The 17,205-nt window shown below is 44.4% G+C and overlaps 2 protein-coding genes across 4 annotated transcripts in view; one reads left to right on the top strand and one right to left on the bottom strand.

Moving 5' to 3' along the window:
* The window catches only part of nrn1a (neuritin 1a), a 544,743-nt gene that overhangs the window by 311,216 nt on the left and 216,322 nt on the right, over window positions 1-17,205 (bottom strand). The window lies entirely within an intron of this gene.
* The window catches only part of fars2 (phenylalanyl-tRNA synthetase 2, mitochondrial), a 223,771-nt gene continuing 213,953 nt past the window's right edge, over window positions 7,388-17,205 (top strand). For all 3 annotated transcript variants that reach the window (XM_050056506.1, XM_050056505.1, XM_050056507.1), the window contains exon 1: window positions 7,388-7,495. The gene's annotated coding sequence lies outside the window, so the exon portion shown is untranslated. The remainder of the gene's footprint in view (window positions 7,496-17,205) is intronic.

The raw sequence follows: 17,205 nt of genomic DNA, 5'->3' as shown, positions 1-17,205 counted from the left end.
TTTCAAACGCGTATTGCAACAACGGTAGCCGCTGTGTACCAAAAAGCTATGATAACATTGATGAAACCATGTCATCCGATACTTAATGGAGTATTCATTCAGGCTCCTACACAGACACACGTGACGCAAGTTGACAAACCGCCTCCTCACCATGCTGCCTGTGTTTACAATGAAGGACTGTTGGGGCGGGTGTAAATCGAAACAAACCAATCACGTCTTGTCTTTTGACAACTGACAAGTGGCTCAACCTCACACACCTCATCCCTCTCCTCACATCACTGCGCCGCTAACAGCGCTGCTAACAGTGGCTAACAGCTGCAACTCCTGCATTATGCTCAAAGAGTGGGACTTTGTTATGGTGCAGAGTTGTCCCACCTCTGAACCAAGAATGGAGTTAGTAACAGCGGCCCAGGTATGACATTTTGATGATGTGTATCTGTGCGACCCACTGCGGGAGTAGCAGTTAGAAGTTAGTGGCTAAAAAGAGGAAGAACAGCGGCTGGAAATGCCCACAAATTAGGAAAACAATAAGTTCGCGAGCTCCTTTCCCTCCAAGCAGAGGATGAGATCAGCCACCATATAACAGAGATGGTACATGACTGCTGTTGCCATGTTTTGCCATTGTTATTATTTATAAAGTGCTGCTGGCACATTATGTCACACTAGAGGCCGATGCTGTAGCGTTTAGACTTGCATGATTTATCGGCAGTGCTCGGAATCGGGCCGTTTTTCACATGATGGGCCATGACCTGCAACCGGCCGGTCAGTCTAAAATATGCCAATTTCAAACGCCATCAAATTCCTGGTGCACCGCATGATTGACATCGTGTAACATCAGCAGCACACACACACACATGTGCAACTCACGACTTGGGCGATGTGAGGAAGTGAAACATGGCCGACTTCTCACCTTAATCATTCACGCACACACATCAGAAGAGAGAAGGAGAAAGTTGTTAATTGTCCGTGTTAAACTGAACTGCGGAGCTCTCACTGCTGCACTGTGCTGCTTGAAACTGACAAGGCGCCTGTCCGCGTGCCGAAGATGCGCATGTCCGCGCGCTTACTGGCAGGCTTGTCCTGAAGACCTGTGTGAATTTTCCACAGGAGATATTTTTACTTTTTTGTCTATTTAAGAAATTACCCACAAATGCTACACACCAAGAATTATTACTTTATTTATCTATGTTTTTATTTATGGATGCATTTTTTTACTTATTTTAATACTGTACCTGAAGTTATATTTGAGCAAAAAGGAAAATGTTTCTTAACCTGTGTCACTGTTTTTGTTTGTTTGTTTGAGATGATTATTGAAGAGCTGGTTGTATCTTGGTTAAAATGTTTTAATAAAGCAAAGACAGAAAATATTGCAATATCTTGTGTGCTGTAAAGTGGTTTGAAAAAAATGAAATCGGAATCGGACAAAATCGAAATCACACACACAATCACACTCTGCAAATCGGAAATCGGTATCGGCTCAAAAAATTGTAATCGGTGCAAGTCTAGTTGCATTACATGTCACGAATGTCATGCCTCTTTTGATTCCGCTATTGAACTCAATAGCGGCTCTATAAAGCGATCTCTGTGTAAAAAGGGCTACAGTGAAAGAGTGCGGCAGGGAGAAGCTGAGCGAATGAGCCACGAACAACTCTACAATGAAATAAGATGAAATAAGTCAATGTTTGGGTAATACTGGGTTAATGTATAAAGTACATGCATATGCCTGTGGTCGGCTGGTAGGAGGGACTTAGGACAGGGAGGAGAGAGCTGCGGGAGGAGGGTGAATTCTCAAATTCGGACATTTTTTTTTTATCTATTTATTTTTTTGGCGTTTCCCTGATTTCTTTCTTCCTCTGCTTTGAAGCCTTTGGAAACACAGCTTGAAATAGTAAAAATGCACATATTATATCAAAGTTGAGTGTCTCATTAATCATCCACAAAAGTCTGAGTGAAAATAACCATTCATAACTATTAGAAAACCTGGTTTAAAAACAGCTCATTTTGCTGTTTAGACCACTTGCCAGGACAGAGTGGGCGTGGCAGATAACGCTCTGATTGACAGCTCCCTCGTTTTGATTGACATCTCCCTGGCTCAGCAATGGCTGCCACAAATTTAATCCAGCCGTACATGTTTGAGCCCTCTGATGATTCAGAGGACGAAGCAGAAGCCCTGCCAGCTGAAAATGATTCCTTTCAGGTGGTCACTGAATGGTAAGTTTCAAAATGTTTTGTGATTCATATTAATGTTACTTCGTAGAATAGTTAGCATAACTTTTACATGCAATGTTAGCTGAGATGAATGACAACGGGAGGCTAGCGCTTTGCCTTTCTTCATTGAGATACGTTTTCATTGAAAACATAAATCTGCTCCGTTTTTCTGATAATAGCCTTTTTCATTCAAACACATCCAGTCTTAATAGATTAAATATGTCTTTACTCTGACACACACACCGACCCTCAAAGCGGGAGAGACCGGTGCCGGCCGGCCGTCTCTCTGGCGTTGTGTAGAAGTATTTGCCCGCCTCGAATAATGTTCCCCTCCGGCTAAAATTGTGTTGTTTCCCGCAGCATCACCTCCGCGATTGGGGATATGTTTATGCGTAGCAAAGCTAACTGCTTGGGGTTGGGGTTAGGGGTGAGGAAGGGTGCACATTACGTCCCCTCCCCGCGAGCCGACACCGGCACTGGGCCCGGGGGGCAAGCCCGGCCGCTCACAAGCCGCTTCTTCCTGCAGCTCCATGAGCTGCAAAGGCTCGGATTGTCCAGGCTCTGGAGCCGGTCAACCTGATTTGAGTGCTGCTGGGAGCCCGCCGGAGGCAGAGCCTCCGCTGGGTCGCAGCCGAGCGGTTCAGCCAGTTTACGATCTGTTTTTTCTAAACATCAGACTAGAAAGCTGTTTGTTGGCTCAGACTCAAAGAGGCAGATTTAGCAGGAGCAGAAAGGTTTTGTTGCGCTGCCACTGGGGGGCGGGATGAGACAACTGACAGATGATTTATATTGGTTTGGAATTTACTGCGTAATAAATCTCAGAGATAACCACGGCCAAATCAAACCCAATTTCAAGAATGTACAAAAACTTAAAAGACAGATATTTCGAATTTGGATGGAAACTGATTTCTAATTGTTTTTACATGTTTAATATTATGTACATAAGACCCTAAATTACATAGTTAGAAGGCTATTGTGGATTTGGGTTTCCAGAGGCTTTAAGTTTGACAACATAAAATAAATGTGAGGAATCGGTTGGTAACAACCAGGCCAGGACTTTTTGCAGTGTTAAGGACAAGTTGTTGTAAAAAGAACTTCTCAAAAAACAGAAGCACTGAGGACAAAATAAATTGCCCCGTCACCACAACGATATCTGATGTAATTCAGAGAAGAATATTCATCCTCTGTGGATTTAAGGATATAACAAAATTAAAAAAACACAAAGGATATGAAGGATGAAAGATGGAGCAGCGCTAGAAGACAAAGCTAAATCAGCTCCACTGCAGTGATAATAGACGCAGTAACATAATTGAAAATGCAGGTCGATACAAACTATTTTAGAGACATGATATCAAAACATAAACAGGTGCAACTTCAGCAGATTAAATTCAATATTAATCCAATAGCAGTCTGAAGCTACTCAAACAGTATTAGCTTTAAGAGCAGCGGCCCGGGATTGATTTCCAGAATGAATGTGGAGTGTGTCACAGTCAGTTAGGCAGAACACACTGAGGCCTGATGGGATCTGAGCGGCAAGAGGCCTGCAGACAAATCAGATCAGTGGTCAGGTACAAACTAGGCCACGGACTCTGGCTCTGCATCGCTGTCACTAACAAACCCTTTGACCCATCTGTACAACCCACTGCTGTAAACACACACTCATATCTGCTCGGAGCATAACACTATACTCCAATAACAGCACAAACTACATCCTCAGACATGACCTGAAAGATAAATCTACACCTCTCTAAATTTAAGATTTTATTATTATGCCTCTGCAGGGGTGACAGCAGTGACCAGAGCCATTACGATTTTAAAGTTGTCAGTCTCTCCCATTCTCATGAACACAATATCTCAAGATATGACATATACAATATCTCTACTTATGACAAAATTACACCCAAATGTCGATAGGATATAATGAAGAAGTGATGACAGTTTATATCCAAAAGCTCAAAGGTCAACTTCACTGTGACATCATAATGTTCTGCAAAAACGCTTTTCTGGCAATTATTCAACATCATATCTCAGGAACAGAAGGAAGACATTTAACCAGATACTGAATTGGTGACTCTAATCTTGGTTGTCCACCTTGCAGAGTTTATGTTAGCCAACATATGCCAGCTTTTGGCCAGGATCAGGTGTAGTTGCCCAGAGGATGAAAATATCGACGACGAAAATGTCCAGTTGGAAACATGCTAAATAAACAATTAAATTAAGTACTAGCATATTGAAAAGACTCATATTGTTGACCTATAAGGTAAGTTGCCAAAACATTTAAAATATAAACTTATATTTTGCACACCGGATTTTTAGATATTAACTACCAATGGATCTATTTATCCACTTAAGAGTGTGTCCCTGCCTCCTTAGAGCATACGCCACATCTACGGCGGTCACGGTCTTCCTTGTAGTGTGCTTGGTGTAGTTAGGTGACGGCATCACGAATCATGTGCTCCAGGAAGACCTTCAATACACCGAGGGTCTCCTGGTGGAACAGATCAGAGAAACCATCTGCAGCGATAGTTTGGGTGTCTGGTCTCTTTTTTCTGGCAAGAAAACACCCTGATAATGCATTATGAATGATATAAAAGCTATGTACTGTAGGGATGCAACGGTCCTGTGGATTAAACTGCTCAAATTTTTTGCTAGATGGGCCTTATTAACTGACAACTGAGTATTGTACCTGCATTATCCTGTAAACTTTTACATCCCCTGGACAATAATTTGTAAGTTCCTGCGCAATTGTACACTTCTAAAACTATTTATTTTAATAACTTCACATAGTTACGTATTCTTGTGTTTACATTTATTTATCATATTCTATTGTAAATTTTCTTCCTTTTATTTCAGATTTTGTCTTTATATGTTTGCATTGTGTTTAAATGTTATGCACAAAGTCATCACCAAGTCAAATTCCTTGAAAGCACAAAGTTACTCGCCAATAAAACATTTTTGATTCTGATTCATTCATTTCACTACAAATCAGAAACAAGGGCGGTGACTCAAAGATCTGCAAGTCAGAGTGAAACTGGAACTTCCATGTCTGCTTCAGGGGAAAGCAAACCTCATTCAAGTCACACTCTAAAAATCCAGTCCTATGTAATATTATTCAACAGTATGTTGGAGGGTTCACTCAATGTGTCTACACAGGAATGGTAATCATAAAAATCATAAAATAAACAAACAAAAACCCCAAAACACCTATTTGGAAAATTTCAGAGGCAAACAAGTACATTGATAACAGATCAGAGTGTCATTATTGGGTATGAAGGGACATCCTGGAAGGGCTCAGTTGTCCACAAGCAAGGATGGTCACTTTGTGAAAAACTGCATTAGGGAATGGTCCAACATTTTGAGAGCAACTATTCTAAATGTATAGTTGCATGGCATTTAATGATTTCACAATCTATAATTAATAATGTCATCAAAAGATTTAGAGAATTTGGAGAAATCTCTGCATGTTAGGGACAAGACTGAAAACCAACACTGAATGCCATTGACTTTGACCCCTCAGGTTGCACTGCATTAAAAACCAACATGATTACATAAAGGATATAACTACATGGGCTCAGGAACACTCTGGAAAACCACTGTAGGTAAACACAGTTTGTCGCTGCATCTACAGATGCAAGTCCAGACTTTACCATGCAAAGTGAAAGCCGTATATCAACAACATCCAGAAACACCGCCGACTTCTGAGATGGACTGACACAAAGTGGAGGGTACAGGGGTGTGCTAGTGCCCGTGGCATCATGGGTAACTTCACATCTGGGACGGAACCATGAATGCTGAAAGGTACATACAGGTTTTGGAGCAACATATGCTGCCATCCAGACGACGCCTTTTTCAGGAACATCCCTGTTTATTCCAGCAAGACAATGAGACACATTCTGCACGTGTTCCAACAGCGTGGCTTCGTAATGAAAGAGTGCAAGTATGAGTATGACCTGCCTGCAGTCCAGACCTGTCTCCCATTGAACGTGTGGAGCAACATCAGAGACCACGGACTGTTGAGACACTGAAGTCGTATATCGAGCAAGAATGTGAAAGGATTTCACTTTCAAAACTTCAACAGTTAGACTCCTTAGTTCCCAAACACTTACTGAGTGTTGTTAAAAGAAAAGGTGGTGTCACACAGTAGTAAACATGCTCCTGTCCCAACATCATTATAACTTGTTGCAAACATCATATTCAGAATGATTGTTTACTCATACTAAAATAAACCAAATGTATCAGTTTGAATATCTTGTCTTTGGAATGTATTGAATATAGGTAAAAGGATTTATAGATCACTGAATTCTGTTTTTGTTTACGTTTCACAGAGCGCCCAATTTTGGGGGGAATTAGGGTTGAAGTATTTTGTATTAATTTTGTGACTAATGCTCTAAAATAAATTTAGTGGAGTAAAAACTGCAATACTGGCTTCCAAAATGTGGTGGAGTCTTCGCAGAAAGTAGAAGAAAATAGTAACTCCTGTACAGTTCTTGAGTTAATATACTTAACTCCAATGGTGGTAAAATGCTCACACATTTATGCAGCATTAATATCAATCCCAAACATCATATATAATGTTAACAGACAGGGAACATTTTACTGTACTATACATACTTTAACTTTTCATATTTACTGTACATTTTGCTGGTACATACTTTTTCTTCAGTCCGGTTTTGAATGCAGGACTTTGACTTGTAGTGGAGTATTTTGGCTGTGCAATTTTAGTACATATACATCAATTAAATCTCTGAGTACTTCTTCCTCCACATGCTGTGCTTTGTAAGCGTTGGATAACAGCTAACGTTATGACATCAGGGTGGCTGATGTAAACACAGCCGTTAGCGGCTACATTAGCATCTTTTCCAGCCGCTGACAGTCGTTTTAAACAGACCGACAGATGTGTTCAGACCCGTCACACGTCATCTCTTACCTGTAGTTGTACGAGGGGAACTTCTTGCTCTCTATCAGCATCATCCTATACAGAGAAAGCACCTGTGCTCGTGTGGACGCCGCCATCATGTTGCTAATACGCTGCTCCTCGACCCGTTTAACACCTCAGGACCCCCTCTGCCGCGTGTCCATGGGGCGCCTGCACAGAAATACACTGGTTATGTTGACTTTTTTCTTCGCGCCGCTCTCAGTCTTACGATTTACATTAATAGATTTTACTCTCCTAAAATGTCTTTATATAAACAAAGACGTAAATTTTGAACTGGATTTAAAATCCAGTAGGCACTCAGGCGCGCCATCGCCTACCGAACAGCATCTCAACGCTGGAGTGTGACAGGAGGTGAGTTAGCTTTGCTCATTTTAACCTTTAGAAAAATACACTTTAACACACTAATGACATGTTTTAATGAATGGACGAGATTGCGAGGCTATAGCGGCTGACTTCAGGACACAAACCGGGAGAATGTCGCCTCACACAGCGCTTTATTTCCCCCCAAAACTGTGCTTGTTATGGGGCAGCATGTTAGCTTCCCTGCTACAAACACAACTGACAGAACTGCAGCTGTGAAGTTGGCTTGTTTGAAGTATTTTATAATGCGTTAAATGTACACAGACTCAATGCTAATGACACCTCCTTGGAATTTCCTAAAAGTGCATGTATGTTATCATGCATGCACGTGGTTTAACTGTGTGCACGTGTGTGCCAGTTTTTAATGACCTTTCTGTCAATATACCTCATCACAGTGTGACCTGACCATGACTCAGTGATATTTAGGTGTTTTATTGCGGTAAAAGTACTAATAGTACACTTTGAAAATACTGTGGCACGAGAAAAAGTCCTTTCTTTTAAAATATGACATCAGTAAAAGTATGTAAGTATAACTAGTAGACTAGCTCTGAAAAGTACCAGAAATGACATAAGTGCACAAATTTTGGCAAGAAGTGGAATATACAATATACACAAAATATACAACTATACATGCAATATTAAAAAATATAAAAATTATAAAAAATATTTAAAAAAAAAATAAAAAAAAAAATACAATGAACAAGGATGCAGTGTTGTTTGACCTGCCACTCTGTGACCGTTTAGAAGTTCATCAGAGCGACAGCCTGGGGGAAGAAACTGTCTTTGTGACGGGTGGTTTTGGCAAACAGTGCTCTGTAGCGCCTACCGGAGAGGAGGAGTTTAAACAGATTGTGTCCGGGGTGTGAGGGGTCTACAGTGATGTTTCCTGCACGTTTCCTGACCCTTGACCTGTACAGGTCCTAGATGGAGGCAAGCTCAGTCCCAATAATCCTCTCTGCACACCTGATTGTCCTTTTCAGTCTGTTCCTGTCCAGTTTGGTGGCAGATCCAAACCAGATGTTGATGGATGTGATCAGCAGTTCCTGAGGCAGGTTGAGCTAGGGCTGGGCAGTATGACAACATTTTCATACCATGTTTTTTTAAAAAAAAATCATATTGGTTTCACAGTATTTGACGGTATTTTTCTCGGGTTCGGCCCACTTGACATGCTGCTGTGTAGTGTTATGGCCTATTCAAGTGCTGGAATTTGTTATTTACGTGACAACGCCTGGACGCAACACAGGCTCCGCTCCATTAGTGCCGTGCTCCGTTATAATTGTCTCGGACTCGGGTCGTCTTCGGTCAGGAAAATGCGGCCCGAGCTCTAGTGTGCTCACCCCTGTGTGTGTGTGTGTGTGTGTGTGTGTGTGTGTGGGTGTGTGTCTGTGTGTGTGTCTGTGTCTGTGTGTGGGGGTTAGGGGTGCAATGGTACAGGTAGCCCACGTACGGTCCGTACCTCGGTTTTTGGGCCACGGTCAGGAAAATGCGGCCCGGATGCTCACCTGTGTGTGTGTGTGTGTGTGTGTGTGTGTGTGTGTGTGTGTTTGTGTGCGCGCGAACTCCACTGTGCGCGACACAGAGCAAAGGAGGATTGTAAACGCGCACCGTGTAGAGACAGAAATGACATGCTGTTGTGTAAATAAGATGAATAACATAAGACTATTAAGTTTATTTAATAAAAGGACAAGGTACGGAGCGGGGTGCCCCCCTAATGTAATGGTAGGTTAAACACTAGACATGTTTCAAGCAACGTTTGCAGACAGTGAAATTTCTGTTAACTGTTTTCACTTGTCGTTTTATTCAACAGTGAAACCGAAATGATCCCACACCAGAGATTTGTATGAAGCCGGTCGGCGCGCGCATCAGGGCGAAACGCCGCAATGCGCGATACAGAGAGCAGAGGAGAATTGTAAATGGCGGTGCGCCGTTGCTAGTTGCATATAGGGGAAACACTGCTCTTTTTGGTATGAGTTCTTCTGGGTCATCGTGTACAGTTGCTTCGCTTTCAGGACTCTCTCCGGCAGCCATTCTTGCCTCTAAACTTTTCTCTGTGCTCTCACTCTCGCCGGCTCTAGCACGCCTGTGGTGTGCAGTGGTGAAATAGGTCCCCGCTGAAACACTTTCCCGTTGCACGTGCACATTCCGGACGTTGTGTGGGCTATTCACCGGTATTGCGGTATATGAAAAATTCATATCCTAACGAAAATAAATACCGGTTTTCGGTACGAACCGGTATACCGCACAGCCCTAGGTTGAGCTTCCTGAGCTGTCGCAGGAAGTACAGCCTCTGCTGGGCCTTTTTCCGGACAGTGTCTATTAGGGCTGTCAAAATTGCTCAAAAATGACATTCGAATATTCCTTCTAAAAATAACTCATAGGTTCGACCCATTCAAATTTTTTTTTTTTTCGCATTATGTCCACAAGAGGGCAAACTAATACAAGGAAACATACTTGTATATGTATTAATACAAGGAAACATAACTAGCCTGCTTGTAGGTTTTTATTTTTATTTCAACATAAACGTCTTTGAAAACATTTACATACCTACACATTAAAACACATAAAACAATTATCTATAACATTACGTTATATTACGACCGCGGACCTCTCGCTCGCCCCCCCCTCTCTGACCCGTCAGGCCACACCGCTCGCGAAAGCGCTGCGAATAGCCTCGAAGCGCCAAGAAGCGAAGCCAGTTTCCTTTCGGCGCCCATGTTAACCGATTGTGTCATCCACACCGGCTGCGCTGCGCAGCTCCGTGGCCGGCTCTGGTTTATTTTCTGCGCGAGCGAATGTGTCAAGCCGGGTGACAGAGACAACAGCTGGGAGCAGAACCACTTGTCGACTACCGTGGAGAAATGCGTGTCTGATGTGAACGGAAATGCTCCGGCTCGTGCGCTGCGCTTCGCAGCACCTCCGCGGGCGGTGTGGCCTTATGCAGTGCGTTCAGTGCAGCGGCCCAGGCCAACGCCCACTCGCAAAGAGGACAGCTGCGGTGGTGTTTTTTTTCTCTCCACAATCGAATATCAATTTTCACATCCGAAGGTCCATTTTTTTTTTCAAATTCAAATTTGAATTCGAATTTAGAATATTCGTTGACAGCCCTAGTGTCTATATGGGAGGTCCACTTCAGGTCCAGAGAGATTGTGGAACCGAGAAACCTGAAGGTGTCCAGTAGACACTGTGCTGTTGAGGATGGTGAGGCAGGGCAGTGTTGGGGGGCTTCTCCTTAAGTCCACTGTCATCTCCACAGTCTTGAGCGGGTTCAGCTCCAGGTGGTCCTGACCACACCAGTGGACCAGGTGCTCCACCTCCTGTCTGTAAGCAGACTCATCACAGTCCTGTATTGGACTGATGACTGTGGTGTCGTCCGCAAATCGTCCATGCTGACTGCATCAGCCACTGACCTGTTTGCCCGATAGGCAAACTGCAGGGGGTCCAGCAGCGGGCCTGTGATGTCCTTCAGGTGGCGCAGCAGCAGTCTTTCAAAGGATTTCATGACCACAGATGTCAGGGGCGATGGGCCTGTAGTCATTTAATCCTGTTATGGAGGGCTTCTTGGGTACCGGGATGATGGTGGAGCGTTTGAAGCGGGAGGGTATTTCACACAGTGAAGATCCTAGTGAAGATAGGGGCCAGCTGGTCAGAGCAGACTCTCAAGCAGGAGGGAGACACACCGTCAGGTCCCGGTGCCTTCCTGGTCTCCTGTCTCTGGAAGAGCCGACACACATCCTCTTCACAGACCTTTAGTGCAGGTGGGGGGCTAGTGGAGCTGGGGGTGCAGGTAATCGCTTTGTGTGGTTGGAACGTGTGAAAAGGGCCTTTTCAAACCTGCAGTAGAAGCTGTTCAGGTCGTCTGCTCGTTGGAGGTTTTCCACAGGGTGGGTGGTCCCCTGTAGTTGGTAATGTCCTGCAGGCCTCTCCAAACTGACGCAGGATCGTTGACTGAAGCCCTTTTTAAATAGGAATTGTGCAAATTGGCAGGAAAGCCCAATCAGTCTTCTTTCAGCATTGGCAGTATAAAAACAAAACCGGGGAGTGCAGCAAGCATTGGCAGTATAAAAACAAAACCGGGGAGTGCAGCAAAATGCCGCCTGCCTACTTTTGTTCATACAGAATGTGCCTTTTTTGGGGCAATGGGGGGCGTGAGTAAGTAACAAACCATGTAGCTCAGCGCGTGATGTAAACAGTGAGGTACTCCGAGGGAAGCCGCGGCTGGTCAGTCCTTCAGCGATTCTCTCGTAAGTCAGCCTGTCCTTCACCGTTCCAGTCATTTGACGGTTAATGGCCTCTTCGTTTGCGAGGACAAGGAGGGCGGGCAATTCTTTATCTCCCCAGTTGCTCATCTTTACAGTGTCTGTAGTTTGTAGGTTTGCGTTTCCGTCTTGCTACTAGTACCAGCTGCTCATTCCTGCTATCAGCTGTTTCCTGTTTATCCACCACCAGTGGCTCGCACGTGCAGCGTCATCAGCAGCTCCTCCCACAAGTCATCAACAGCCCCTTCCATGGCGGAAGGGCTCCTCGTTCTTTTTAAACCAAAAAGGTTCCGCCAATATGTCCACCCTACGAGGCGGAAAATTGGGCACCTTGGATCAACTCGCCAATCCGGCTGTGTGTGTCTAAATGCTTGCAGCTTGCCGGCAAAACAGCCCAACATTCGCGGAAAATCTGGCAGTGTAAAAGGGGCTCACTGTAGCCCCTCTTGGCTACTCTGATCTTTTTTGTCAGCTTGTTTCAGGCCTGCTTGTACAGGGCCCGATCCTTGCTCCTCAGTCCACTTCCTTACAGTCCTTATTACCGGCTTAAGGCCCATTTATGCTCCCTTTACGTACGAAAATGTATACGTCCGTTTCAAACGATGTTACCGTCACTGCCCACATACTTCCATGCGCCCTTTACATTGGCATGGATGTTAACCAATATATCCACCAGGAGGCAGCCCAGCATCAAAAGTTTATGACAACAAACTCAAAAACAAACATGGCGACTTTGGAGGAGATATTGATAATGTACCTCTTGCAGAAAAGACAAAAACAGAGGCAGCGTTGTAGGAGGTGGTGGTCGGTGAGGCCGTTAAATACATCGCGACTGGAGGACAGAGAATTCTTTTCTCTTGTACTGCCGATGAGAGAAATTGAAGTGTTATTTCTTCTTCGTGTCTCACTAGAGCTACGTATCGGGTAGTAGCAGCAACACTGCCCCCACGGTTCCCGGTGGTACTGCTCCGTTTGGCCCATATCCGTAAGCTTTATGGAAACGTGCAGAAATACGGACGAAATGAACGCGGAGCACGGACAGAAGGCTCCGTCCGTATCCGGATCCGTAACGTTGAGCATAAATGGGCCTTTAGAAGTTTTTAATTTATGCCTGTAGGTCGGGATAAGATGGAGCAGACAGTGATCAGAGAGCCCCAAAGCTGCACGGGGGACAGAGCGATAAGCGTCCTTTAAAACTGTGTAGCAGTGGTCCAGTGTGTTAGAGTCCCTGGTGGAGAATTTTATGTGCTGTTTGAATCTGGGAAGTTCGTGAGAGAGGTTTGCTCTGTTAAAATCCCCTAGGATGATGAGCAGGGAGTCTGGATGTTTTTTCTCCACGTCTGTCACCTGGTCAGCTAGGTGTTGTAACCCCTCCGTTACACATGCCTTAAGGCCCTGACACATCAAGCCGACGGTCGGCCGTCGACCAAAGTTGGGCCGTCGGTGAGTGTCTGTTGGCCTAGTTTTTGCGGTGTGTCCCGCACCGTGGGCACTTCGACGTCAGCGTTGGTGGCTTTTCGTCCGATTGAGCATGTTGAATCGACGGCGGAGCTTGTCGGTGACAGACATCACTCTGATTGGCTGTTCAGGTTTTATTTCCTCGCCCCTGTAGTGAGTGAATCTGCCTGCAGTGAAACCAGGGCTAACCGGTGCTTCCTCCTCAGGCTCCACTTCATTCAGCTGCCCGACAGACCCGCTGCTTCTTCCCACTTTAACCTGAATAACAAACCTGGGCTAGCTGGGAGCGGCTAGCGGAGAGTTAGCCGCAGCATGACCGGAGGGAAGCACAGCCAGTTAGCCTCTGCTAGCCTCCCAGCTAGCCCCGGCTCTCCGTTTGGATCCAACCGGAGCACCGAACCCTGGTTTGTTATTCAGGTTAAAGTGAGATGAAGCAGCGGGTTTGTCGGGCAGCTGAGTGAAGTGGAGCCTGCGGAGGAAACACCAGGACCGCCTGGATGTAATAGTCCGTGGAGGGGCTGCAATGCTCGGCTGCACAGATAGGAAACCCCTCGGCTGACAGGACTCCTACTACTCCTGCTACTTTGTTGATCTCATGCATTCCTTGGACTTCCGGTTTCCCTTTTTGCGTCATTTCCTCTCACGCAGGCGCAGAACGTACGTGCTACTTGGCTATCGGATGTAGTCCGTGTAGTGTGTTCAAATGCAACTGACACAGGGCAACGTGAGGCAACGTAGACGACGCAACAGTTGGCTTTTGTCGCCGCTAGTTCTTTGATGTCAGTTTGGTGTGTCTGCACCATTAGGTGGAATGTAAACACCGACCAGAACAAACGAGGAAAACTCCCGCGGTGAATAAAACGGTTTACAATTTATGATGAGAGTCTCTAAATGAGGGCTGCATGACTTCTTTAACACTGTCACATCTGTACAACAACCTTCGTTTATGTAGAGGCACGTTCCGCCTCCCTTCGTTTTCCCAGAGAGCTCCGTGATGCGGTCCGCTCGGAAAAGTTGGAATCCTGGCAGCCGTAATGCGCTGTCCGGGATGTGTTCACTGAGCCAGGTTTTGGTTTAACACAGGGCGGCAGATGTGCTTAAGTCCAAGTTTTTATGAGTGAGCAGCAGCAACTCGTCCATCTTATTTGCCAGAGAGCAGACATTCGCCAGGTGTATAGACGGGAGCGGAGCGTGTAATCCCCGCTGCCGTAGCCTCACCAGCACTCCCGCACGCTTGCCCCGTCTCCGTCTCCAGCGAATCCCAAGGAGAGCTGCTGCGCCTCCGACCAAAATCTCTGCAAAATTTGCTGGGTTGTTGAAAACCGGCAACAAATTTCCAGTGTAGGACTGACTAATGTGTAGGAGTTCCTCTCTGGTAAAGATGAGGAGAGGGGGAGCAGAAAGCTAAAAAAATAAACAAAACCAGGATAAGTAGGAGAGAGCGAAGTCCAGAGGCGCCCATCCGCAGCGCCATCTTGGTCTTATTAGGTTCAAGTAAATTCACTCCAATTATAATCAGAATAAAGTAAAGAATTAAAAGTATAAAAACGTCACCTGTGACTGTTATACTATTATTATGATATCATTAAATTATTCTGATTCATGCATTAAAGGGATGGTTCATTTTTTTTGTGTGTGTGTTTGAAGCGGGGCCTACTTGTCTACCCAAAGGAGATGTCAGTGGGCACGCCCCAGTGTGGAGAAGCAGGCAGGAGTCTGACACGGAAGCTAACAAATGAACTGCTTTACCTTCCCATCAGACTGCCAGTTCCGCTCTCGTCAAAGCCACCACACTCCACTCACAAAAAAACAATAATTTTAGCTTGCTGAACACAGGAGCTGCTGCTCCAGTGCTGCTTCCATCAGGTAGTTAGTTTGTGTTTTTGTGTGACTTTGGTGAATTTGAACTAGAGCCCGACCGATGTATCGGTTGGAACAATTTTATCAGCCAATGCTGGCTCATCACAGATAATCAGTATCGGCTTGAATGTTGTTCGATACGCACCGATGTGAAAAGTTTATTTATTTAACTGAGCATTATGCAGGAAAAAGCTGCTTGGAGTTATTTATGATGATGAAATTCCCAATACACACATCTCTCTCTCTCTCTCTCTCTCTCTCTCTCTGTACATATATATATATATATATAAATGTATATGTCTATATATATATATATACATACACACACATATATACACACACACACATATATATGTAGAGAGAGAGAGCGAGAGAGAGAGATATGTGTGTATATATATATATATATATATATATATATATATATCTTAACTGAAACTGTCAGGTAAATGTGGTGTAGTGAGAAGTTCATCTCTGTGAGAGGAGTACAGAATTTGTCCTTCAGTACAGCACTTGAGTAAATGCACTTAGTTACATTTAACCACATGGTTACAGACATTAGACTTAAGTTTGTTATGCCCCAGATGTTCCAAAAAGTTCCTGTGAGGTCCCTTTAAGAAGCTTTTAAGTTTGATACAACTGCTTTCGATGGTTTGATGACATCATGTTCAGGGGTGGACAGTGTTATCAGAGTGAACCATGATAAGGATGAGGAAAGACATTTGTATTTAGAGTGGACACTTGTTTTGTGAGAGAGGACAACACAGATACTCTGCCACACAATGGCTTTAATACCCGACTCGAGTGTGTGTGTGTGTGTGTGTGTGTGTGTGTGTGTGTGTGTACAGTATGCTCTTTAGCAGTGGATGTGTGAAAGGTCAGAGACACATCCTGTTTGTTGATGTCCTGCTGTCTTTTAGTGTAAAGGTCAATGGCAGTTGTGTGTGTGTGTGTGTGTGTGTGTGAGAGAGAAAGAGAGATGCAGTGATTGTGTTTACACTGTGTGTCTTCTGTGTAGTCAGGTACATGCTGATGTGGACCACAGAGTGTGTTCATTGGTTAAAACGCAGTTTATCATGAGTCACATTTCCGCAGATGGTACGGCTTGGCTCTACGACACTACACTACAACATACTCTACGAAGCACACTACAACGTACACTACGACGTACACTACAACATGTACACTACAAAGTTAACTACAAAGTTTACTGCTATGTACACTACGATGTACATGACAATGTACACTAATTGCACTATGATGAAGACTAAGACATAGACTACACTGTACACTATTTACACTACACTGCACACTACGACACACACTATGTACACTATGAGATACATGCAACATGACGAGACTGCAATTTTCTTATTCACTTGACGCAGATATTAAAAAATGGCAGCCCGCAAAACTGTGTTGTCCTCTACTTACACTACACACACTACAGCGTACACTGCGGCATACACTACATATAGTACGCTGTAAAGTATACTATGATACACCCTACTTACACTATGACATACACTGTGAAGTACACTACGATGTTTACTATGACGTACATGACAACGTATAGTACTTGCACTATGAGGGAAACTACGTTGTACACTACAACATACACCACACTGCACACTATGACATACACTGCGGCATACACTACATACACAGTACACTGTAAACTACTCACACTACAATGTACACTATGGACACTATGATGTACACTACACTGTAAACTACATACATTACACCATATTCTGCATACACTACGACACACACTACATACACAACAACTTACACTACGCCATACACTACACTGTAAACCACCCACTCTGCACCATACAATTGACAATGTGCAGACGTTCCCCTGTTTGGTGCTAATAAAGGATAGAGTGTTGAAGATGATGTCATGCAGCTTCACGCTAGCCTGGAAATCCAGACCCAAATCAAGAAAGATTTAGGGTCTGGCCATGAGTAATGCAAATGGCCCAACTCGAGGGGCGGCACCAAGCATGCATTTGTAAATATCACTGCACGCAATTGGATAACACTACGACCGATCAGAACAATACACGGGGTGACGTATCCAAAGCTTAGCTACCAGCGGAGCTAACTGGTAGATTAGACTCTTGC

The sequence above is a fragment of the Epinephelus moara genome, chromosome 11 (assembly GCF_006386435.1).
Source record: "Epinephelus moara isolate mb chromosome 11, YSFRI_EMoa_1.0, whole genome shotgun sequence".
Taxonomy (NCBI): Eukaryota; Metazoa; Chordata; class Actinopteri; order Perciformes; family Serranidae; genus Epinephelus; species Epinephelus moara.
The sequence above is the reverse complement of the archived record's forward strand: the minus strand, read 5'-3'. Positions and strand labels throughout refer to the sequence as shown.